At 47.8% G+C, this 26,772-nt stretch overlaps 1 protein-coding gene across 4 annotated transcripts in view; it reads left to right on the forward strand.

Moving 5' to 3' along the window:
* The window catches only part of NTM (neurotrimin), a 394,804-nt gene that overhangs the window by 123,322 nt on the left and 244,710 nt on the right, over window positions 1-26,772 (forward strand). The window lies entirely within an intron of this gene.

Raw genomic sequence — 26,772 nt, forward strand, 5'->3', positions numbered from 1 at the left:
CCAGAAGCTACCTCAAATCTCTTTTCTACGTAGAACACCAGAGTGCAGGAGGAGAGCCTAATCGCCCACGCACTTGGCAAGCTTCAAGCCTGCTCACATCCTATCTACTAATATCCCGCAGGCCAAAGCAAGTCACGTGGCCAAGTACCAAATCTACAGATGAGAAAAGTACAGCTTGTCCACATTGGGAGGGGAAATAATAGAGAATGGTGCCCAGTATTTCCATCTACCACAACCAGGAAGGGATTTGTAGATCACTGAAAGTCTTTAATTTTTACTCTTTGTGAGGGAAATTACTAATATTGAGTCACCATATGACTTGTTCTGATTTTTCAAAGAGTAACTCTGGGAACATGAGGGGGATAGATTCTAAGAGTGAAGTTGAATGCAAGAACAGTAAGCTGACCGATGCCACATTGCAGATGAGAGATAATGGTGGCATTGATCATGGTATAGAAGTAGGGATGAAGTGGAAGAGTCATTCTCTGAATTTGGTTTATAAACGAGCCATCGGCTTGGTGGATAGTCTGGAATATTAAAGAAAGAGTGTCAAGGGCAGGACCCCAAAGCTTTTGGTGGGAGAATCTGGAGTGATGAGTAGGGAGATATGCTGTAGAGCAAGCCTGAGAGTTGGGGGCGGGGAATCTGGGGTTCTGTTTAGATCTTGTAAGGTTTGAGAGACCCATTAGGCTTTCAAACGGAGATGCCAAGTAGACGATGGTATATATGGACCCAGGGCTTAGGAGATAGGTCGAGGCTAGAGATAGGGCTAAATCAACGTTTATAATAGGTTTAGACTTGCATTTGTCTTGGATGTTGAAAATAATACTGCACTTAGAGCCAGACTTTGTTATAATATATCTTGTGGATGGGAGTCTCTAAATCTTCTTGTCCTCTACTGGCTTTCCCCCAAAAAAACAACACATCAAAATCCTTTGTTCCCTCTCTGGCTCTTTCTCTGACCATTTTTTATATTCTTAATTTACATTTCTTGAAGAATAATCTACTTCTTCGTTTCTATTCATTTCTTAGCCAACAGGACTCTATAGTCTAACTGCAACAGCTATTAAAACTGCTCTGACCAAAGCTTCCGAAGTGCACAACCCAAATGCACTCTGAAGTGCCTGTGCCACTGCCATGTTCAAATCGCGGTACCTTCTCTCCTTCCTGAAACTCCCTACAGCCTGGCTGCTGCGGTGCTGCCTCCTAGCCCAGTTCCCTTCCTGCTGCTTCAGCCTCCTGGCTCTGTCTACTAGTGTGCATGTTCCCTCCTGTCTCGTAAACGTTGGTTCTGTTCATGTCCCACAGCTATTAGCCCTCTCAATGGGAAATATCATCTGTGTCCTGGACTTGAACTGTTGATGCGTAGGAGCTGCCCAAATTGTCATCTCTGAGTCTGATTCCTTACTTGAATGTAATCAAAGTGTTTCCAACTACATGATTAGAAATATCCAAACCAATGTCCAATAGGCGGCGAAATTTCAACATATCCAAAATGAAATATTCCCTGGAGAGAGAGAGAGAGAGAGAAGTTAGAGTGGGAACTGGGTTATATTCATAAATATATCCCAGTTCTACTAGGAATATATTTATAAATATATCCCAGTTCCCACTCCAATACCCATTTGCCTCTGAGCTATCTTTTCCATTGTTTTCATTGTACTTTATGACATCTGATTCAAATGGTATCTCCCCAAGAAGGCCCCATTGAGCTTATACCTGGGATACAATATTCCTCCTGGGTGTTCAGCCAACATCCTCTTCACATGTCTCATCACATTATATTGATATTGTACGTCATTTTGCCTAACTTTGCAAATTTAAGTTGTCCAGGGAAGAATGAATCAGTGTAGCTCAATCACGTAGGTCAGTACTCAGCATTTGGTAGGATCTCAATAAATGGTTTTGAATTTACTAGAAATGACATTTGGACCAATGATTCCAACTAAAGATAAGCAAGGCCCAGACATAGCAATAGACACATAGACTTTTAGACCCCAGAGCTTCACCTCTGGAATTTGTAATAACTTTGGTCCATTTGAAAGCTTTTACTTCATGCCCAGGATACACACATAATGAGAATGTGTTCGTGACTGTAGGCAAACGCGCTGGATGATTTTCAGGAGGTCTGACAATTCCTCTGAAAGAGAAAGTGGCCCAATCATCCCTTGCTAGACGATAAGTGTGTCTCACATTATTTCCAGGCAATGTACGGTTTTATTTCTGTCATGCACCAAATGGACTTGGTGTCAGGCAGTCAAACATCTGGCAATCTGCCAAGCTGAATAGATAGCATGAGTCGTGAATAGGACATTATTGTGTGATAATGATTTTTCAGCAGCTATTGAATATAAATTCCGATGCAAAATAGAAAGCTTTATTTTCAGGGGAGGCGATATTGATCTTGTGGCCACTGTAAATAAAATGAGAAGAGCAGGCGTAGAGAGAGAAGTCCAGTCCTAGCAGAAGGAACTGCCTCCTGGAGCCAAATGAAGACTCACTAGCTCCTTGGTCAGCAAACTGCGGCTCGCGAGCCACATGCGGCTCTTTGGCCCCTTGAGTGTGGCTCTTCCACAAAATACCACGGCCTGGGCGAGTCTGTTTTGAAGAAGTGGCGTTAGAAGAAGTTTAAGTTTAAAAAATTTGGCTCTCCAAAGAAATTTCACTGGTTGTACTGTTGATATTTGGCTCTGTTGACGAATGAGTTTGCCGACCACTGCACTAGCTGATGAGCCCCTTGAAGAAGTCCCCCGGATGCTGCTCCTTCCTTGAGGAATGTGTCATGGGAAACAAATGCAGTGTGCGTTTCACCACAGAACAACTACAGTCCGTACATGTGACACCAAACAAAGACCTCTGCAGACCAGCAGTGATTTGTCACAGCGTAGTCCCTCGGATCTTGCCTGGTTCTTTGAGAGAAAATGTTTTATGACTCAGAGATAGGTTAGGAGCCTAGATTACTGAATTGCTTTATAGATGTAATGGTTGGTTAAAACAAGAGTCTTTTTCTCTTTATCTACAGTTTGAGATTGAGGGTGTGATTATTCTTTATTAGCATTTGGAGAACTGATCATTACAGCTTTTGTAGTTCATAGACTGTTCACTCTAGGAAAGACCTTAAGGATTATCTCATCTAATCCTTTTATTTTTCAGCAAGGAAATGATGACACAGAGATAAGTAACACATGATCACACAGTAGTTTACTTAAACATTTTTTTTGAAACATAATCAATATGTACTACTCTCTTTAACTTTACTAGAATTCTGGTGATTGTAGAAGATATTTTCTGTGGGATAGCACCAATTTATTCCATAATGGAAACGTCTTAAATGAGACCTTGCATATTCTTAAGGATCTGGAGGAGTGTTAACTTCCTCTTGTTTTAGAGGCTAGGGGGTATATTTTTATAGTTCTTCCACAGGTAAATGCAGAATACCTGGCGCCCTCCTCTTATTTGTAACCAGGGATCAACTACTAGCAAGCAAGCATATGGATCTAGGGTTTGTCTCTTCAATCACTTTTAGGGTCCTGAACTTCAATGTCTAATGTCAAGTTCTACACCAAGTGTGTCTGTGCACCTCACCCATCAGTGAAGAACATTTGCAGGCTAAATGTGGTTGGATATCTGTGGCTGGAAGGTTAGCCAGACAAAAGCTTGCTTAAGTGGGTGACTAGACAATGGTAAGTGGTTTTATATCATTATATTACATCCGGATAAAATATAAAGAGGCCATTTTAATTCACGCTCAGCAATAGCTGCCCAGTAACTCTATCATGGTGCTGTTCTCTTGGCACCAAGTTATGAATATCAATCAGAAGGTTGAGCGTTTAGGGTACAGAGAGGGGTAGACCCTTTCCTCACTGTCTCAGAGAAATGCCTCCCCTACCCCATTTGATCTCCAATGGATTGTGTTCCATATTAACTGATCATGAATGGCTGGATGCTTTGATTAAGGATTTTGTACTTTCTTAACTTGATGCTGGTAACTCACCAGGTTTTGGGCTAGCTGCTAAATCCCTGCATTGATCAGAACATGTTCCTACTGCTGCGGACAGATTATCTACATATACACCCAAGTTCCTAACGCTCAGACACTATAGGGATGAAGCTATTAGTGTATTTCCGGTCTCCTCACCCCGTTGCTACACAGTTTTAAACTTGATCATGCTCCGATTTGTGATGTTTTTCTTCCCAGGGTTCCTCTTTTTCATTAATGAAAAAAAAAATCTGTTCTATTTTCGTTATTGTTGTTTGTTTGCTTTTGGAGAACTAAGAGGACCGAGAAGCGAGAGGAATTTGAAATGTATCTAACAGACCTTACGTGAGCTTGGTATCTTGGCTGTCTCAGATGTTCACTGTAATCTCCGAGAAGCTATATTTACGATTGCACTACCCCAAAGTGCGCTCCCTCCATTTTTCTACTTCTGTGGCTCCCATTGTCTGTACCAGTCATTTGGCAGTTAATTATGGACTGCCTCGTGGCATGATCATTTAACTTTTTATGCATTTGCATTATCTCTGCGAGCGGACTCGGATTCTTGAGGGAGAGGATTGAATATTACGCTGCTTTGTTTCCTCTCTAACACCTCACAGAATGCTCTCTGCGCAGTCGGCTGTCAAACGGTATTTGCTGAATAATCTACCACACGGAATTTCGTTAATGCCTCTGCATAATGGTCCCAGAGAGGATGCTGCATCAAAAGCGACTCTACTCTTTCCCGTGTTAAAATATTTGGTGAACTGCCACCGTCCTGATGTGGCCTCCCAAGTCTGCAGATGAAATGTTTCGGGGCATGTGGATTGGCTGTTGATGTGTGTGTGTGTGTGTGTGCGCGTGTGCCCATGCAGGTGTATCCTATTTCATGTGCTTGTGATGGGGAGCGTGTTCCTTCCCTCCCCAATATTGGGAACCTTAATCAATTTCTCTGATTAAGGGTGAAGGACACTGTCTGGGTAATGGATATCTCGCTGTGGATGGCAAGACTAATGCCTCCACGGGAAAATCATTAAATCCCAGATTTCAGCCTCTCTCCCTGTCACCTATCAGCGGCAGCAAATCTGCTTTGCCAGCCCGGCGCGCTCCCTTATCTCCCCGTGACGGCGGACCACGTGCGGCTGCTTCCTGTAGATGGGAGATAGAGCTGCATCATTACCCAGAGGTGACAGCGATGTAATTTACAGGCTCAATCAGCTCTAGTTACCATGTAATTACCGAGTTATTACATGGTCATTTGTTCCTGACGGACACCGGCGATCTCTTTGCCGGCTCTTCCTGTCGCCTGTTTCCTGTGCAGCTCCGATGTTCCTTTTCCTCCGCATGGAGTGTTAAATGGGGTGCTGGGGAGGAAGGACAGAAACAATTTGGGAGAAGATGTTGATTATGCGGAGATGCTATTTGTTCTCCTCAATTGGCCTGGTGGTAATAACAGCATCCTGCAGCTTCCCTCCCCTAGGCTTCAAGTTCACATTTGCTGCGTAAGAGAGGATGGAGACGCGGTTCTCCTTGGCAGCATGGGGGAAATTGGGTGTGAGGAATATTCTGACCCATCCCATCCAGCGAAGACATGGCAATATCAACCTCCAGATTATGCCACTGCCTCCTGGTATTTGAAGCCGGTGCGAACACGGCGCCTGTCGGAAGAAAAAAAAATTCCTCTTTGTAATGAAAAGGAGAGGAAAGCATTTAAGTGTGTAATTTAGTAGGATAGAGAAATCCTGGGAAGGTGCAGCCGCCTGCCCAGGGTCACTAACTGAATGGTATGTCTGGAATCCAAACGACAGAGCGTGGCTCCTGTCACTCTAGCACATTTAAATGACTTCCCGTCATTAGGGGGCCACACGCTTTAAAAGAGCGAGGGGTAGATCCCATGTGGAGAAATTTGAATATTTACTACACTTGTGGCCCAATGACTTAGGACAAGCTCCTTAACCCTGTTCCTATTAATCATTCATTGATGTGTGTGATTGATTCCACTTCATTTGCTGAGAGTGTCTGATATGTGTGATTCCCAATTTGGGGTGAATAGACTGAATGCGGCATTTTTTGTCACCATCAAAATGTGGGACAGCCATGTTGTGATGCGGTTGTGTGCTGGAGTTGGCCCTGGAATGCAGGTCAGGGGACCTGGGTCTGGTCTCAGTTTTCCTCATTCATCTGTACAATTCAGAGTCTGCCTGCCCAGGCCTCAGCCGCCTCCTAAGGAGAATGGATGCCCAGGCCTCAGCCGCCTCCTCGGGAGAATGGGTGCCCAGGCCTCAGCCGCCTCCTCCGGAGAATGGGTGCCCAGGCCTCAGGGGCCTCCTCCGGAGAATGGGTGCCCAGGCCTCAGCCGCCTCCTCCGGAGAATGGGTGCCCAGGCCTCAGGGGCCTCCTCCGGAGAATGGGTGCCCAGGCCTTAGGGGCCTCCTCCGGAGAATGGGTGCCCAGGCCTCAGGGGCCTCCTCCGGAGAATGGGTGCCCAGGCCTCAGCCGCCTCCTCCGGAGAATGGGTGCCCAGGCCTCAGCCGCCTCCTCCGGAGAATGGGTGCCCAGGCCTCAGCCGCCTCCTCCGGAGAATGGGTGCCCAGGCCTCAGCCGCCTCCTCCGGAGAATGGGTGCCCAGGCCTCAGCCGCCTCCTCCGGAGAATGGGTGCCCAGGCCTCAGCCGCCTCCTCCGGAGAATGGGTGCCCAGGCCTCAGCCGCCTCCTCCGGAGAATGGGTGCCCAGGCCTCGGGGGCCTCCTAAGGAGAATGGATGCCCAGGCCTCAGCCGCCTCCTCCGGAGAATGGGTGCCCAGGCCTCAGCCGCCTCCTCCGGAGAATGGGTGCCCAGGCCTCAGCCGCCTCCTCCGGAGAATGGGTGCCCAGGCCTCAGCTGCCTCCTCCGGAGAATGGGTGCCCAGGCCTCAGCCACCTCCTCCGGAGAATGGGCGCCCAGGCCTCAGCCGCCTCCTCGGGAGAACGGGTGGCTGGACCAGACACTTGCTTAGGTCCTTCCCAGCCCTGACAGTTGTCTGTGACTCCAGGATTTAAGTTGGCCTGCAGACACGTCTGAAGGCAGCTTAGCATCTTTGGCCCTGAGGTCACGGGAAGAGCAAATTCAATGTTGTTATCAGCAAAGCTTCACGCTCGACGTGCCCCTCACATTGGAGTAGATGCAATGCTGCGAGTCATTGGCACACTCTCCCACGCCGCTCGGCTCCAAACTCCTTGCTGACTTAATTAAAATACGTTCTTTGCTTTTGAATGGCTGAGAAACAGCGCTAATTGTAATGTAACTGCTATGTAACTAATATGTGCAGGTAATACTGTGATTACGCACCGACAGCCATATGCTCCTCTGCAGCCATTCCCCATGCCGTTCAGCTGCTGACGCGGATCACGCCGTGTCCGTGCACAGAGTAATTGCATCAAACTAATGTCTGTTTGCAAACGAAACCCAAATTAACTATGTAAATAGGCAGATCTGCAAACATATTATCATGTGCCTGTGTGCACACGCATGGGCCGAGCGGAAGTGGTTTCCTCCTGCATGAACGCTGGTAGACTGGGGCTTGCCCGTGGCACGTGTTGGCTTCTTGGCCTCCACGTTCCTCTGAATTCCTGTCCTGCGTTAGTTATCCTGAGTCTCTCTGTTCCAGTGGAGCTGACTGACGGCGATATGGATTTGTTTTCACTAGAGGCAAAGGGTTATTTTCCTCAAACCACCTTTCCTGACCTCACTTGCTGCCCTCAAGCATTACTTGATGTTATGGTGATGTTACAAGACGGTCACCCGTGGCCCAGGGAAGGGGGTGAAGAGAACGGACATGGCCCCAGCCAGTAGGCTCAGTGGTTGCGCATCGACCACCTGTGAATCAGGAGGTCATGGTTTGATTCCCAGTCAGGGCACAAGCCCGGGTTGTGGGCGTGATCCCCAGTGGGATGTTTCTACCTCTCTCCTCCTTTCCCTTCCTCTCTGAAATCAATAAAAATATATTAAAAAAAAGAAATTCTGTTCTATATATGTCACCTGGCCACATCTCTGTGTCCTGGAGTCATTCTTCTACTTAAAGGAGGCCCCGTCTTATTGGGCTGAGTAGTGGTGCTGCCATTGTGTTAGCCTAAAGGGCAGATACTGAGGTGTGTGTGTGTGTGTGTGTGTGTGTGTGTGTGTGTGTGTGCACGCACATAAGTGTATGTGCACATGTGTATGCATGTGTGTATGTATGCTAACATTTGAAATGGGCTTTGTGCATCTACTCTGAGGCTGTGCTATGGTTTATGACCACCCAGTCTCTCAAAATCTCAGTCCCCCTGCTCATAAGCAGGGCTCCGGTGGCAATAACTTTGCCTATGTGACTCTTTCTATCAAGAACATGTAAGACCTTTGCAAGTTAAGATTTACATTACTGCTGCCTTGTATAGAAATCAGCGGAGATGGGACACTTAGTGTTTCAGAGATGGGAACTCTGAGGCCAAAGTGAACATGAATTACAGAAATCGGTGAGTCCGTTCTAGAGAGAGGATGCCTCCCCTGAATATTGCCATTTCATATTACCTCTTGTGCGCGTCTTCCCGTCGATCAAGATACTTTCTTATTCCCATACCCCCGAGGTGGTCCAGAGCTTTGAGAGATGATGAACAACACAGCTCGAAGGAGCTGGGAAATGAGAGAGAGCCAAGCTGCCCCATTGGCTGTCATGGGTGTTTCCTGGGGCACAGGGAAAGGTAGTCACAGGGATCTAGACAGAGCAAGCTCCCAGGAGGTCAAGGTCGCTTTTCAGAGCCTTCATGGAGCCCCTCCAGGAGCCTGCAGTGAGATGAAGGGAAAAGGCTGTTTTCATTAGCCTTAGAGTTTCTTATCAGGGTGTTGGTTGCATTGGTTTATTCTTGGGAGACACCATTCCTGTGATAAGCAGTTACACCTCTCTTTGTTCTCATCAAAAGGGTTAAGCTCTGGGAGGCAGTTGCAGACCTACAGGAAGTGAGTAAAAGGTGATGCAGGCAGTGTTGCCAGGAAGGAAGAAAAATGGGAAGGAAGTCAAAGAGAGAAAGAAGGGGACAGAGGCAGGAGAATGGAACTTGCCCTCGCAAGCGTATTTGATTACAGTCTTTAAAAATTGATACCATTTTTTTTTAGTTTATATTTCTACGCCTAGAGATATGTGAAGTTATTCTTTTGGTACGTCTCCTTATATTTAGCTTCTTTTACAAACCCAGTGGTATGATTCCCCATATGAGTACCGTATTTCCCGGCGTATAAGACGACTGGGCGTATAGAAGATTTTCCTGGGTTAAAAAGTCGTCTTATACGCCGGAAAACACGGTAATTATTTTTTACTTACAAGGTTATAATAGCCATCTACTATTCTATTCTATGGCAAGTTACACGGTTATAATGGCCATCTACTATTCTATTCTATGGCAAGTCCACTATTTCCTTAAATATAGCTCAACAAGAAAGGCACGGTGTGTCTTTAACCGCCAAGTTTTGGGGCAGCTAGACCATAGGCAGGATTTCCATGGAGCACGTTCCTCCAGGCGGAAGTGGGTCGGTATTGGTAGGAATTTTTTCTTTTGGGCTCCTCTCTGGCCTGTGGCACAGCCCGGCCCTGCAGCCCACACTCCAGGTCCCCGGCTCCCTGTCCCGGACTCCCTGGAACAGGTGGTCATCTTTTTTCTGAGTTCTTCCCAAACTTCCTTTTTATTTGGAATCCATCAGTGGGGCCCCAGCAGTGTTTTGGACGGGAAATAAAAGGACGGGGGAGATACTGCCGTCTTGATTCTGTGCAGGCTCAGTACAGAAATGTGGCTGCCGCTATACAGTTAAGAAGCTAAAATCGAACGTGATCCGTTGGGCTGTCTTTCCACCAGACTATAGCTGTACTTACTACATGACCTTAGATGAGTTTCTCAACACAGTCCAGTCTCCATTTCCACAAAATGGGGATAAGAGTGGTGCTGACCGCACGGGTGGCTTAGAGGACTTAACTGGGATAAGTAAGGAAACGCACATGAAGAGTTTAGCACAGAGACCAGCTCCCAGCAAATGCCCAGCAAATGGTGACAGTTCTTGTCATTTTGCCATTATTGTTATCATTCCGAGATTTTCCCACAGCAGAGACACATACCATATTTGTCTTTGTTGAAGACATCAATAAATGCATGTTAAATGGAACTAAGTCTCCTAAGTAAAAATAAATAAGAAAAAGAAAAATACAGATTCCTTTATAGACCCACACAGCACTTCCACTGGCCCATGGAGAACACACACACACACATCCTTCCGCTATGAGTTATTATAGCCTCTGAATAAACGTGAGCCTTTCATATGACCTAATGATTAATGACTTATGCAAAGAAATTTTAATACCATTAATAAAAAAAATTAAGCAGCAAGCTTTCCCCACTTTTTTTTTGACAGTGTCAGGCTTTCACCTGTTCTCCTGGGGACAACAGGTTTCTGGGAACATGCTGAGCACAGAAAATAGATCACTCCCAGACGGTGCGCCCCTGTTATCTGTGTCTTCCTGACCAGCGTGTAGGCTCAATACAAGGCTCTAGAGAGTAAGATCTTTGTGGCAGTTGAACAAAGGAGGGCAGTTGGGTGCCCTATCTATCTACCTACCTATCTATCTATCTATCTATCTATCTATCTATCTATCCATCCATCTCTCATCATTTACCTATCTATCTCCCTACCTATCATCTATCTATCATCTATCATCTGTCTATCTATCTATCATCTATCATCTGTCTATAATTTATTATCTATCTATCTATCTATCTATCTATCTATCTATCTATCTATCTATCTAGTATTCTTTAGCCTTCTTTGCAAACTCCAGTCTTCTGTGCACTATGGACTGGGATTTGAAATGAATATCAGTCATTCAAGGGAGAATGAGTGAGATTCTGGCCCCCAATGCTCAGGAAGGGTGTCTTATCCAGTTAACTACATAATCTTTCAATGTTGAGGCCAAAATTCAATTCAGTTTTTGTTTCAGTGCATCCAGGCCAAACAGAGGCTGATTCCTGAATATCCCTTATGAATATTTTGTCTCCAAGCCTTCGGAGAGCAGTATTTCCACAACAGATGGCATATTCCTTTGCTTTCAAAGTCTTGGTCTCAAATGCTGTTAATTCATTTTGAAGCAAAATTTCCAAAACCAGAATTCTTAGACTTCAAAACTAGGAAAATCTGGCAGAACCCAGTCATCATTGATCCTGAGGAAATACCAACTACCCAGCCATAGCTCCATTCTTGACCGCAGTGGACTGGGCAGGACAATGTGCTATCTCAGCGAAATACTCATGTCTTTGGCAAACTCTTTCTTTGGGACCCCACTGTTTTCTCCTATAATTGTTTGGAGGCCAAGAAAGAAGATCTCCATCTTTCTCAATGAAATACCCCTCCGTATGATTTTGAGGACTCCACTGCATCCTTGACCCATAGTAGAGCTTCCCTTGAGGTCAAAGTTGAGTGCACCAACTATGTGCTACCTTGAGTGTATGGTTGGAGTGCTGTTGTAGCCCTAATGCCCTCACTTTGTATATTGACCCAGCAGTTAATTCTTAATCAGTTCACATTCATTTTTGTTTTTTGCAGCTGTGTGCACCTAGGCGTATGCTTGCACACATATTATTCTTAGCGACATTTCAACTCTTAGGAGGAGGAGGCCCTTTATTATTCACCTGCCCTGTGGATGAGCTTGGAGTGTAGGACTGCATATGGGGTCTTAGCATCCACAGCTGCCTCACCAACATGGGCTTCCTCTTCTCTGCTGAGTCTGAAGACGAGGAGTAGTGACCCCCCCACCCCACACCCAGGCAGGCCTGTACCACTCCCCAGCTCCCAGGCAGGGCTCAGGAGCCTCCCTTGAATACCAGATTATCTTTTAAGCTCTGTAAAGGCCTCTGGGTCCACACACAAACCCATCCCCATTCTTTGGTGCCAAGAATAGAGAGGCCAGTATTGCATCCTGGGCATGAATAGCAGAGCCACCAAAGCCCTTGAACCTTGGGTTGTGTTTGCTCTGAAAACAGGAAAAGTGCAGGCTCTCCTGGCTCCTCAGAGTGGAGAGCGTTCTGCCTCTCCTTTGGGCTCCCAGAGCCCTCCGAGGCCGTGCTTGAGAACGCAGTGTGAACGCCGTTGATGTCTGCGGATGGTTGGGTCCAGATGGCAATGACAGTAGCTCAGGGACCTAGAAGTCAGGAGACCCCAGGAGAAGTCATGTTGGTCTCAGCATTCACATCTGACATCCTCAAAAGGGATACACAGACAAACCAAAGCAAACAGCAGCAGCAGCCACAACAAACAAAATGAGAAAGCACATGGTCCCCGGAAGTAAGGGGCTGTTTCTTCCTGTGCAGCTGCTGACACATGAGCAGAGCCAGAGTTCCGTGGCTGCAGCACCCATCCATGCACAGTGTGGGTGGGAGGCGTCCGAAGGGCCCAGCGCGGATCCTGCAGGAGGCCGGTCTGACTCATACGGACAGGAGGCCTTCTGCAGTGTGCCTCAAATTTTTCTTTTATTTTGTTGTCAATTTGAGCCCAAAGGAAAGGAAACGCAGTTTTTCAGACATGGCCAGGTCAGAGGAAATGCAATTGGAGGAAAATCTAATTGGAGGGTGAGGCAGCCCCCTGACTTTATGGTTACACACCTCAAATACTTACTGACAAGAAACAGGAAGAACAAGTCGGACACATCTGGCAGAAAGGAGAAAAATCAGAGCATAAGCATAGCTGGGGAAAAATTCTTGAGTGACCCTTAGAGGAAGATGTCACCCAATGGCCAGGAATGGACACCATGTGGGGTCACGTGGGCACGGAGCATTTCGGAGGATAACAGGAGTGGATGTCCTTCCCTTCACCTCTTCACCTGTCTCCTCTACGGGGACTGGCCGTCTATGATCAAGTTCAGTGGGCACTTCTTTTATCCATCTCCGGCTCCTCCCTGGAAGCGGGGCTGGGTTGGGGCAGGGGTAGCGATGGCAAAGGAGAAGGAGGCCGCGCTTGCAGGGAGCTGGGACCAGCTGCCCCTCGAAACATTGTTCTTGCAGCCACTGCCATCTCCCTGGCAGAGGCAGCCAGCGGGGAGATGCCCTTACGTGTGACCTGCTGGCCGTCCGCACAGCTGCAGATGCTTATTGCTTCCATCACACTTGTCTGGAACCAGGCTTTCCTCATGTCGGCGGTAGGGTGGCTGGTGGGGATGCAACTTGTGTGGGGAAGCTGGGGTTGTGTTCAGCGAGAGGTGCAGTGTGGGAAAATCAGGAGAGGAAGAGACAAACCAAGCAGGGACAGACAGCTCTGCGTAGCTCAGTCGGGAGGGCAGCCAGGAGGCTGTTTGACACCCGTCTCCTGGGTGGAGGAGGAGCCGCCTGCTCAGGAGGCCTGCCCTCCGGGAAAACGGACATCCTATGTCCATGTCCCAGGCTCTTCCTCTGCAGCCCTTCCAGCGATGCCCCCAGGATTGCCTCCCTCCTCCCAGGTTATGTTGAGACATGCACTGTCTCCTTCCCAGCTTTCCCATTGACCTTTTCTGCATTTCGGGGCTGGGCTATCCCAAAGGCAATCGGAAATTAGCTCAGTGGCATTTACCTAACTGAGGCCACTGGCAGGGTGACATGGTTGGGTGACTTTAGGGTTTAGAGAGAAAGTACCGGTAGGAGAGTGGGGAAAGCCGCAAGACTGGAATGGAGACGTAGGCTTGCCTTTCTTGTTATGCTGTGCAAGGCTGTGCAAGGCTGGCAGGCAGGCTGGTTGGCTAATCATTCCAGAGAGAGGCAAGCAGTGGGAGACCCATTGCCCCCCCGCGGGGCTGCTTGAGAGACATGCAGACCCTGGGGCTGAAGCTGGCCGGTCTCCAAGAGGTGTCTGTCCACAGCCTCTGTCCTGCTGCAGCCGCAAGGCACTCCCCAGCTGGTCCTCACGGCCAGCGTGGACAGGGCCACCTCTTGAAGACTCATCCTGCTCCGGAAATTCCTGGAATAGATTCCTAGGGGACAAAGAAGGGAGCAGAGGCACCGGGCGGTCCTGATCCTGGAGGAGATGCATTCAGGAATAATTTATTTTGTGTCCCAGACACTGTATTCCCTATTGGAGCAAGAGAGCCGCTGGCCTCATGGATGCTGTTGTCAAGTGACGACACAGACACAAACACAAAGCGACACGAGGAATGGCGTACAGCTGCGATCTGGGCTTCAAAAGGGGAGTGTGCGTGCGCTGTGGGAGGGCTCCGAGGGGACCCAGCCTGGAAGAAGTGCCATTTCAGCTGAGACCTCAGGGAAGAAGGGACGACTAGGCGAAGGGGAGGATATAGAACATTCCACGAGCCCCAGGTGCTCAGGCCAGAGCAGCAGGGCACACGGACACCCACCAAAAGGCCCCCGGGCAGGGGCAGCGGCAGCGGCAGCAGAGGGCAGCGGGGGCTGTCAGGTGCCTCCTCTCTCGGGCTTCATTCACCTGCTGCGTTGGTTTCCTTTTCATAGTGAAGTATCGCTTTCCCACGGGCGCTAAGCAGCTTCCAGGGTCTCATTCCTCTTTGGCATAACTGATAGCAGGAGCTCTGTTAACTGGCCCTGATGAATTGAGGACCGTGCTGTGTGTCGGGGGCATGGAAGGGTGTCTCAGTGCCAGCCATCTGACTGAGCTCGAGCAAGAGAGACGTCTCATGTCCTGGTGAAGGATTTGCCTTCTGGAGGCAGATAAGTGTCAGTTCCTATCCTGCTATTTTGGCCAAGTTACCTATTCTCCCCAAGTCTCCGTTATATTATAGGAAAATACAGGTGATATCTGCCTTTATTCTGCAAATTATACTGATCATAGCCCTGGCCAGGTGGCTCGACAGATTGGAGAGTCATCCTGTACACCCAAAGGTCAGGTTCAATTCCTGGTCAGGGCACATACTTAGGTTGCAGGTTCGAGCCCCAGTAGGGGCAACTGATTGATGTCTCTCTCTCTCGCTCTCTCTCTCTCCCTCCCTCCCTCCCTCCCTCTCTCTCCCTTCCTCTCTCTGTAAAGTCAATAAACATATCCTTGGATGAGGATTAAAAAAATAAAAATGATCATCATCATAATAACACTTTTACGCCAGGCCCAGTTCTGAGTGTTTCACATACATTAACTCATTCAATCCTTTGAGTGACTGCGAGGCAGCTAGGATTGTTATACAGATGAGGAAACGGAGGCACGGAGGTTATTTGCACAGCTAATATGGGTTAGAGCCAGGATTCGGAGTGCATCATGGGTTCTGGATGTTGAGTCTGCACTCTTATCTACTGTGCTCTTTTACATGTTCCGTTTCCTTGGAGTCTGGAGTTGTTGGCGATGCTGAGTTCACAGTGACCAGAAGGGAAGGAGGGGAGGTGGCCACAGTGAGCCATTCTCTTCTCGTCCCACTTTGCATATGGGCGTCTTGTCCAAGGCATGATGTTAGTCTCCTGGGCTGAGGATGGAGGAGTCTGAAGGGAAGGCTTAGCTGCTTGGATAAGCAGTCCCAGTCGGGGACAGGCAGTCCCGGTGGGGGACACCCCAGCTGCTCCAAGACTGGCACTGAGCCAGCAGCCTCCCCCCCCCCCCCCCTTCCTCCAGAGGGTCTCCACAGGAAGAGTTCCAGCTAAGCACTGGCCGCTCCTCATTGCTCACCCAACCGCCTCCATCTCCAGTTCTAATCCGGAATGTGAGGACCAAAGCCCTGCATGAGCTTTCTCAAGAGCTGAGTCTGTTTCCGAAATGATTGCGGGCAACTCCGGCTGCTGGCTGCTTATTGCACTGTGATCCCTGAAGATTGCATTCGGTGCGGTGGGAGCTGGCAGGGAGATGGGGCTGACCTTGCCGGGGGGTCACCTGCTGATTGCACCAGCTGGGCCTGTGCTGGGCTCCCAGGCTGCAGGGGCTGGAGGCAGGGGGATTAAGGGAATTGGTGGGGGAAGTTTCGCCTTTACCAGTAAAATGTGAAAACAACAACTACAACACAATTCAGGCCCTTTATATAGAAGTTCATGTAATTATTAAAGGGAAATAAACCTATTGGTATGTTAAGAAAATATCCAACTGGTTTAGAAAAATCTTTTCTAAATCCTCAGCAGACACTGATCCAGCGGAGGAACACTTCACTAATCCAAATTTGCTCTTAATCCTTAATCCACAAAGCTATGATCCCACAATTTCACCAGGTAGGAACTGGTGTGAATGCTAACTGGAACTCTCCCTCCCATCCTCCCTTTCTTTACTTTTTTCTTTCTTTTTTTTTTTTTTTTTTTTTTGGACACCATCATTCTCTCTGAGTTTGGGAGTCCTGTCTTGTTTTCTCCCCAGAGAGTAGTGAGAGTGGGGTGTGAATCCCACACTAACCACTCTCTTTGGCATTCATAGTGTAAATGGCACTTTATCAGGCGAAAATGTGAATCTTGTCAACAGCCCCCAGCTCTGCCACCTTATCAGGGAAAGAGACAGGGAGAGCAAGATTCCGAGAGATGTACCTGGTCCTGCTCATTCCAGGAGAGTGATAGATAATAACATTTCCAGTCGCAAAATGGCAGGAAATCTGACGGACAGGAATTAAGGCGCCAAATGGAAAAGTCAATCGCATATTCAGTCCCAGTTTCATATTTGAAGGAAATGTGATTTGATTTGGAGTCTCCCTCCCCTCTTCCTTCTAGGAGGCAGGCAGAACAGCAGACTTAATTCTCTCTGCGCAATCAAATTTCCAGGCTCAGTGAGTTTGTGTGTGTGTGTGTACATTCTCGCTTAACCTTGTACTAATGCTTTGCAAATGTGTATTTTGCAACCATGTTAGGTATTTTAAAACTCCATGTATATAAAAGGAAGGATCTGTTGTTTATTTTCCTGTGATGTCTCTTGTCACCTCTAAAATAGACCGATAGCCAGAGCTAACAGCATACAAACAAAATTAATACTGATATGTTATGTTATCTATCTCATTTGGGCAGTCGTTTGGTGGCTTTTTGCTGCATCTGCATTGCACTTGGTCTAAATCCCCGATGGCAATGGTATTCCAACCACAACAAAAATAATTGTCAACTGAACACTGGGCACGCATGATCACGCATGATCTAAGTTAATGCTTACCTTCGTTCTATGAGGTAGCAGCTCTCATGGCCCTCATTTACCAAAAAAAAAAAAAAAAAAAAGACACTCAGGCTTACAGAGTCAGGTGCTGCGCCGAAGGTCACCCACCCAGGAAGTGGCGGAAGTGAGATTTGATCCCAGGCATATCTGCCTCTGGAGCCTGACCTCTTACAAATTTCACTCAGGTGATGAGAATGAGGCAAAGGATTTGTGCAGCCACAGATGAATGAAGGAGCATCCAGGCTCCGAATTCAGGCTTTGCCAACTCTCACAGCTGCTCTTCTTACCTTGCCAGGCAAGAAAAAAGAGAATCTGGTCACCAACCACACTAATTCCTATAGGGTAGATACCTCAATATCCTTTTCTAAAAGCAGCAGGAAAAGGCGGTGGAATCTGGACCAAGCCTGTAGGTGTTGACTTGGGATCCGGGGAGGTAGAGGGGTGAGTGAGGGTGGGAGGCGGATCGAAGGGTGAAATAACATGAAACAAATGAAGAAGAAACACTCTCTCCTCTCTCACCAGCCAACCTTCCCAATGAAATTCTTGCAATAGATCCTGGCTTCTAAGGCTCAAATAGAGAATTCATCTTCTTTAAAGCACCCAGATGTTTCTATGTTCTTTTCCCCCTTGTGTTGATTACCTAACTGGTGGATTCCCTTCTAGTTGCAGCTGCTAATCCCCCCTCCCCTGCCCCATAGGAGCTGCACTGAATCTTGGGGTCTATTTACAATGAAGTGGTTACCCACAAAACCCAACCAGATGTAAAATAAAAAATCAAAACAAAAGAAAAGGTTGCGTGTCAGTCGCCCGCTGTACAAAGGGCCTGAGGGTCGGACGTAAGGTGTGTGCACTCCAAGTCTAGACCTTCAGTCTTGACTATTTTTCCTTCTCTAAGCAGCGCTGTGGCTTTAGCCTCAGAGACACTGTCTATACCTTATGTGGATGAGCAGAGGTGGTTCCATTTGGAGTCATTCATTGAAGAGAACCAAATACTTTTGAATGCATGTCGATGCGAAGCCCCTTTTCTGAAGCGCTCAAAGCAACTGTGTGTTTCCTATGTTGTTTCTCCTCAAAATATTCCCTGAAAACGCTAGGATGACAGTGATAATTTCCACCTCGGGAGAGGGAGAGGGAGTGGGGGGGGCACAGTTATTCTGCCATGAGGCACAAGAATGCAGCAGCACCTTGGACATGCTGCAGGCTGGCAAGTTCATCCTAGACCCCAGGGAGCAGGGGGCCGGAGGTGCGGGTGGGATGGAAGAGACCGGGACAAGAATAGACACACCAGCTTACAAACCTGATTTTTAGGAGCACGATCAATGTACCTCAAATGGTGCAATGTCCGGCTGCAGCAGGACAGAGGCTGTGGACAGACTGCTCTTAGAGACCTGCCAGCTCCAGCCCCAGGGTCTGCATGTCTCTCAAGGAGCCCACGGGGGGGGGGGGCGTGGGTCTCCCACTGCTTGCCTCTCACTGGAATGATCAGCCAACCGGCCTGCCTGCCAGCCTTGCACAGCCTTGCACAGCCTCGCATGGCCTTGCACAGCCTTGCTCAGCCAGGTAATTCCATAGCTGATAACACATGTAGCCAATAATCGAGCTGGAAGAAGTGGAAAAAGAGCAGGGGACTGGTGGCTCTCATGAGGACTGCAGCTCAGACTTGGCCCTGGCTTGGGAGTAGCTGAGGAACAGGAGACAGGTGGCTCTCATGAGGACTCAGAGGGCTGGGTGCAGGGATGCGGTAGAGGGGGCGGGGCGTGGGCAGCAGAGTCTGGGAAGATCCCCGAGGTGCTGCCATGTAGGTTCATGGGGGGTCTGCCCACTGGGGGCGGCTGCTCCTTCAGGGAACAGAGCTGCTCTGAACACTAAGCTATTCAGAGTTCTGCTGACAACGCAGATGTAAGCGGGGCTGTCAGGCGCTGAGATTCACACCAAATGAATAGGTGTGCGGATTTGGGTTTGCTTTCTGCTCCGTCCTCTAAAAAGCTGGGCCCAGGTTATTGCGCATTCAGTGATGGACACCGACCGTGATAACTGAGGGCCACCCCGGTGCACTAGCGACCGTGTCGATGGCCTTCTCTCAGTCACCTCGTCCTACCTTCACAGCCTGCTGTCATCACCCCCATTCTGGAGGTAAGGCTTTTAGAGAGTCAGAAAGGAATCCAAGGTCACACAGCAGAAAGTGACGGCACGGCCTGGGGGTGCAGCCCCTACAGCAGGCCTTCTCTCATTAACTTATGGAGAAAGGACTTTTAAATCCCCCTAGATTGGCTTCTAGGTCTCAGCACATGTCTCAAATGGAGTGTCCTTTAACCAGATGACATTGCAGTTAACTCCCCATGTTCAAATCCTGGCTCTGTCACTCACTAGGTGTCACTGTGATCACATTATTGGGCCTCTCTGTGCCTCCTCGGGCTGGGGTGAAGATTAAATGAGCAAATGTTTGTGAATGACTTAAGCAGAGTTGTCTGGCATTACAAGGGTTTGAGCCAGTCTGTCTGGATGAGGGAATGAAGACAGAGCTGGTCTGGGATCCCTGCTCAGCGTTAGGCAGAGCGAGCCGTAAGCAAAGGGTGAGCCTGGCGTTGAGATGGGATCAACTCTGGCTGCATCTTTGTCAAATTTCATCCTCAAATCTTCTCACTGGAGCACCTTTCATTGGCACTAAATAGGTTGTAGATAACGAGAGCAGACATCCTCCTGCCTGTCTCATCGCAAAGGCACACTCTCCCTCAGGACTGACCTGGGCCGGGGCTGGCCCTCAGCGAGCCTGTTCCTGGGGAGCCAGAGCCCCAGAGGGGCTAACGCATTACCTGGGCACAGGCAAAGAATGTGAGCCCATCCGATCCACAAACATGATGAGTAGAAACATGTCTATTCGAGTGGAAGGAAAACGGCTTCTTGGCACTGTGAGCACCAAGGCATCAGGAGTGGCAGCTGCGGCCTGGGCAGCGGGCAGGGAGAGGGAGAGAGTAACATGCGTTTCCAAAATGCTTCACGTCTGTGCTGGATATATCCATACGTGTGTGTGTGTGTGTGTGTGTGTGTGTGTGTGTGTGTGAGAGAGAGAGAGAGAGAGAGAGAGAGAGAGAGAGAGAGAGAGGGAGAGGATGGAGAGAAGAGATACATAGAGTCACAGAGTCACAGGGACAGAGACACAGCAGGGTGGCACGGCACAGAGGAAAAAGAGCAGTAGCAGGTGGTCCGGAGACCCAGGTGGACATGAGACCCAGGCGGAACTGGGTTTGAATCCCATCTCCTCCACCCACGAGTTGGGGAGCTTTGGTGCCATGACTTGACCTCTCAGGAAGTACCCCTTCACCTGCACAATCCCAGTCCTGATCTGTGGGTGGTCTCATGTATCAGGATCCCAGGAGGTATTTTCAGCATCTAGCACAGACTCTGGCACACAAAAGGTGCTCGATAGATGCAATCCTCCCTGCAGGTTTGTGCTAGAATATTCTAAGAAGGCCACATCAGATCTGTGGCTCCTGAAGGAAAGGTACGGTGTGACGCAGCAAGAAATCACAAATGGCCTAGTTTTATTTATGACTTTATTTGTGCAATAGGGAAAGAAATATGAAATGAGGAAAGTTTCTTTTAAAACTAAGAATTAGAAATGTCTGTTTTGTAGTCAATAAATATAAAATATGACTAAACTATATCCTTGTTCCAAACTTGAGCAATTCAAAGTGGAGAGAGAAGAGAGAGGGAGGAAGGGAGAGAGGGGGAGGAAGGGAGGTGAGGAGGAAGGGAGGGAGCGGGGAGGGAGAAAGAGAGACGGTGGTTAGTTATGAGGATGAGTTCTGGACTACCTCCTGGTTTTCTACATATTCTCCCATCCCAACCCCTAAAGAGCAGCTCAGTTTGTATAACTCCATAAATTTTTAATATACAATTTCTCTGGGAGAGAGGATTCCGCTACATAAAAAACAGGTTTCATGTCACCAATGTCTCTAATTTGATATCTGTTCTTCCCCACTCAAATGCACGAGAGCAGGGATCGATAGTGCATACAGCAGGTGATGTGATATGCAGGGTGATTCCTGAGCGCATGAGCAAATGGATGGAGGGACCGGAGTGAGAGGGGAGGAGAGGAGGGCAGGAAACGAGAATCAGAGGCGCTCTCCTCCAATTCCCTGGTCTGATTCTATGAATCCTTGAGTGCGTTCTGTCATTTCTTCCTTTGATGTGCCCCTAATCTCATTGCTAGCCAGGTTCTTACTCCTGCACAGATGCTCCTCACCTTTGGCACAATCCTGGCCACTGCACTGAAAGCACTTCTCCCAAGCCACACGGGGACCGTGTGCCCCGCTGTTGAGTGAGTCTGCCCCAGGTGCTTTTGCCAGCCAACTACTCGGCGTCAGGAGTGCCACCGGCTTTGTCCGTCTGGCAGTGTTTGTGCACTCGTTTGCCTGTTTTATCATTCCCCCCCCCCCAAAAAAAAATGAAAGTGCCCATACCAGTGATAGGAAGCATAGACTTCATAAATGTAATGCCAGCAAGGCAGAGCTGGAGATCGATCATTAGATATGCACAAAAGAGCAAATGCTTAACTTTGGCCGGGTGGTCATCCCTTGAGTTGTCTGTGTGCTCAGCCACCAAGGAAAAGAAAGAGAAAGGAAACAGAAACAATGCAGTGAATATTGTCAAAGATGAAGTCTAAACTATATGGTGCCCTTGACCGGAATCGAAACTGGGACCCTTGAGTCCGCAGGCTGATGCTCTATCCACTGAGCCAAACCGGTTAGGGCGTGGGTATTTTTTTTGTTAGATTTCTGGCAATGCAGATAGAACACCGCTGTTCTCATACCTCTGATGTTAGCCACGCCTGTGGTTGTGCAGGCATCTCCAACCTGGCCCCGTCTTCCCTCTCCCTGCTCCAACCCATGATTGACGAGCACCAATACCACACCGATTTTTTTTATCACATCACCACCCATCCACACACACCCTGCCCCCAGCCTATTGCTTTCCACCATTTTCCATTCCTACTTGACCATCCCCATTCTTTCTCATAGTCACTGTGGCCCAGAGTCAGGCTCTTGACCTCCAATTTCCCTTTGAACTTTCCACTTAACTCCTGTCCAGCGCTTGCTTCTTTGTGGACATGGGCCAGTCTGACCTGTTGGGTACATGGTTCACGGGCCTGACAGCACAGAGCCTCCTAAATATCTGTTCCTCGTGGCCAGCCCTCTGCCTGGCTGCCTCTGAGACTTAGCATTGGACCCCTGAGAGTCTGGCCTCTACAAAGCAGGCATGAGATGCAGGAGAAAGCAGTGTTGCCTCTCAGCAGCCTGGCTTTGGCTATGCTCTAGACCAGCGGTCGCCAACCGGTGGTCTGTGGACCACTGGTGGTCCGTGAGGTCCAAAGGTTGGCGACCGCTGCTCTAGATGCAAGCACACCCCCACCGTAATCGTATGGTTGAAGTTTTACCCCAACGTGACTGTGTTTGGAGATAGGACTTTAAGGAAATCATGAAGGTTAAATGAGGTTATAAGGGTGGGGTTTTAATCTTGGAGGGTTGTTGGCCTTATTAGAGGAGGAAGAAATCTCTCTCCTCATGGACACTCAGAGGAAGGCCACGTGAGGACACAGCCCAAGAGGTTCTCCCCAGACCCCGAGCGTGCTAAGCCCTGATCTCAGATCTCCAGCCTCTAAAACTGTGAGGAACCCAGCTGGTGTGGCTCCATGGTTGAGCATTGACCTATGAACCAGGAGGTCATGATTCGATTCCCGGTCAGGGCACATTCCCAGGTTGTGGGCTCAGTCCCCAGTGTGGAGAGATTCTCTCTCATCATTGCTGTTTCTATCTCTTTCCCTCTCCTTTCCTCTCTGAAATCAATAAAAAATAGTGAAAAATAAGTGCCTGTTATTCAAGCCACCCAGGAGATGGTGTTTTATTATGCAGACCAAGCCGAGGGGAGCAAGGTGCTTGCCCTTCTTCAACTCATAGAATGGGAGAACGGGGAAAGGCCCATGATTAATTTGCACTTCTATTAGAAATAAAATGATTTCCAAGAGAGTTGGTGGCACTGGCCAGATTAGAATTCAGATTTCGTAATTACCAGCCACGGTATTGATGAGCCAATCCTTCCTTCCCAAGCCAGGACCCTATCTGCAAAGACTGTGCATGCTAATAGGCCCAGGACATGGGCTTTGTGACTCGTTTCCATGGAGTCCATTTGTGAGCCCTTTCAGTCTATTGGTGAACTTGACCTTGTGGTAGAGTCTGGTTTATTTCTCTGTGGTATCCCTTTCAAGAACCCCCTCTTTTCCTCCCCAGTAATTCCCAACTCCATCCCTCAGCTAGAACCAAAGCTTCACAGCATCTCATTGGCTCCTCCCCCGAGCTCTCCAAAGCTCCCTTGCAGTGTAGTGAGCTGGATGCTTACTTTCTCCAGGTTGGGGTCTCCTCCTGACACCTGTAACCACCCAAGATCCCCAGACAGGAGCCTCGCAGCCCCTCTAGGTCTCCTCTGAGAGTCCCATGGCTCCAGCAATCGGAGGATGTTCTCTAGGTCCAGGGCTAGTTGCCCCTTGTCATGAGACATAGGCCCCCGGTTCAGTGGTGTAGCTGTCTCCACAGGCCCAGACAGTCTTGTTGCTTCTCATGAAGGTCACATCCTGGCTTTAAACTTGTTCCTGCAGACACAATGCATCCATCCAGCAGCTGCGACTCTCTATTAGTTCTGGTGTTCATTCTGCACATAAGTGTCCTATTACAAGTTCCCTCTATGTAGGAAACTGGCAGTGAAGCTGTGAGGGAGGACTCAGTTTACATGGTACATTCAGGGCGGACTAAGGAAGCACAGAGAAAGGAGGTGTTGTCCTCAGAATTCTTGTTTTGCTGAGCAAGTGTAACCTGGAGGGAGGACTTCTGAAATTTCAAATGCTAATGTGCTGTGGATAGAGGGTGCCCACATTTCATGGGGCACGGGCAATAAGATTAAGTGAAGTGTTTGAACTGCTGTCCTCCATCGATGTAAGGTGGATAGAGGCAGCTCTGTGCTACCGATAAACCAGTAAAGCAAATACAGAAATGTTGAGCAATGCAGAAAACATTGCACCCTTTCCCATGTAATTGGTAGAAACTATTCATAGACACCAAAGGCAGACTTTGACTTCCAGTCACAGAAATAATATACTACATTGGATTTCCTTGAGAATATACAGGCTTTTGTGCAGTTGCAAGCTGCTAGCATTTTCCTTCCATGAGGGTCTAGACCTGAGGTTGCAGAATCATTTAGGAATCAGTGTATCTCCTGCTTCATTCAGTGTGATTAATCTTTTTTTTTTATTGTACATGTCTACACATGGTGTTAATGGTCATAGCTGCAAACTATTGCTATTTTTATTGGTCTGGAATGTGAATGTTTGTGTTGGAGCATCTGCAAAAGCAAACACGCTTGCAATGTTGAAAAAATAATGAAGATCTAAGTGATTTTAAGATGACATTTCGTGAAGGAACACTACAATGCTGCTAGATTTTTATTTGTTTTACTGTTAATGCTGCATTGAAGCTATAGTCATGCTGCAGCACAATTTTCCCCGTTTCTTCTTTTCCTTTGTCTTTGGAGACACATCCATTCCAGTTGCAATTTTTACTCAGGACTAAAGATAGCCAGGCCTTTAGATAAGTTCATAATCTACAAAGCAAATATATGTAATAGCAGTCTCAGCTATTTTGTGTCATATGTAAGTAATATTTTTGCTTAGCCTGTTCATATTTTCTGTGTACATTTTAATAGAATGGTCAACATATCACCATCATCTAAATGTCCTAACAACACCTTGAGCGTTGCCTTCATTGATGTGTAGCGTGCTTCCGGTTGTAATTATAAAGGTCCCTCACCCCCTGGCTAGCACATTGTTTTGGGTTCCTTCTAGGGAGGGGTTGTGTTTAACTGATTCTAAACCAGTCTGCACCTAATAGAATATGTGGCTAATGAACGTGTTGAATTAAATCGAATTAGATTGGATCAAATTGAATTGAACAGAAGTAAATTGAATTGTATTGAGTTATAAATCAGAGAGTGAAAATATATGATGATTTCATAACATCTGATAATAACAGCATACTGACTTTATATGTCCAACTTAGGAGACATTTGAGAACTCCTAAGTGAGAAAATTGCCTTCTTCTATGATATCAAGTATCCTTGCCAAGTAGAGATGAATATCCATGAGACCCACTGCAATACAGCTCAAGCATCTCTCGTACTTGTGAGGTAGTAGACCATGCCAGGGCGGTTACAACCTGCTTTATTATTCTATATGTCACCAAGTAGGAGCTGCATTTTTAAAAAATATATATATTTTTAAATTTTCCTTTTGTTCAGCAGCAGCTGGCTCTGTGTGAGCACTTAGAATAAAGTGATGTGAGTGTGTGTGTGTGTGTGTGTGTGTGTGTGTGTGTGTGTGAGATAGGGGGTATCATTTGCTGGTTTTAATTGGTAGATTCAACATCTTCCCCTAACAGTGCAGAAGCCACTGGCTGAGACGTTACCATGGTAAATCAAACCGCGGTGTCTGATTGGTGGACTTCTGAAGCAGGTACAATCGTTTTAATCAACTCCCGGAAAGTTGAGGCCATCTGGTTTTGCCTCACCTGGAAGTAATTTACCACCCAGGTGCAAAAAAAATTGCTCCGAGGTCAGTCACAGCAAACCTGCCTCATGATGCTCCAGCAAAGCATGAAAGAGGAGCAGTGTCACAGAGCAATTTCTAGCTGTTTGTTTTGATATTTCTGAGCTTGGGAAAGTGAGGGGCTAATCATGCAAACGAGCCAAGAATAGGTTTGGCAGGGGTCCACCCAGCTCGATCCACATACCGGAGCAAAATCTCCCACACGCATTCTGTATCAACTGCTTTCACGGTCCAGTTCTGAATGGGGAACAGATTGGGGCTGGATAAATGGAACTTTTCCTGAGCTTCTCAGGAATACGGCTGAAGAGAGCTGTGCTTTAGAGGAGTGGAGAGTGAAAGGGGACACATTCGCAGTGGGGGAAGGTCTTTCCAGAAAGCTCTTCCCTCCAGAAATGTGTTTTGGGCGTATACGTTTTATGTAGCAGTCTTTTAGATATTCTTGTGATTACATAGGATGTAACCAGCCTAACCCAAATATAGTTACTAAGAAGATTACAGAATCATTAGGTCTTTGCAGTAGTTAGAAGGATTTATCTGGCTCATGTGACATTGATTTGTTTTGGCTGCACTTGAAATGTGTGGTCTTTGCAAGTCAATAGAAATGAAGTCCTTTATTGAACTGGAAAAGCTCCATGGAATGAACTACAGAAAGAATCAGGGGCAAGGGCTCTTGGGTTCCCCTGTGTTGGTGGGAGTAATGGGTGGGGCTTTGGGAAGGAATGTCCATGGGCTTGGATAAAAGGGGACAGGCAGGAGTGGCAACATCCATGTGAGATGAAGCCATGGAAAGTCTTAGTTTGGAAATTGGCAAAATGAACCAGGTGATCATTGGAAGCCCAGAACAAATATCACAGTCAGTCACTGGAAGGCAGTGCTTCTTCTAGAAGTGTCATAATCCCAGGGATGGGGAATGGAGAGGCCATGCAAAATCATAGGAGACAGGAGACCCCTGGTTTTATTGATGAGGGGGTGGAGAGGACCGTAGATTGGCTGAGGGCAGAGCTGATAAGGGCTGGTCAAAGCCAAGGTGGACCCCAGCTTTAGAGAACTCATCTTCTGATC

Source organism: Cnephaeus nilssonii (assembly GCF_951640355.1).
Source record: "Cnephaeus nilssonii genome assembly, chromosome: 22".
In the NCBI taxonomy this organism is placed as follows: Eukaryota; Metazoa; Chordata; class Mammalia; order Chiroptera; family Vespertilionidae; genus Cnephaeus; species Cnephaeus nilssonii.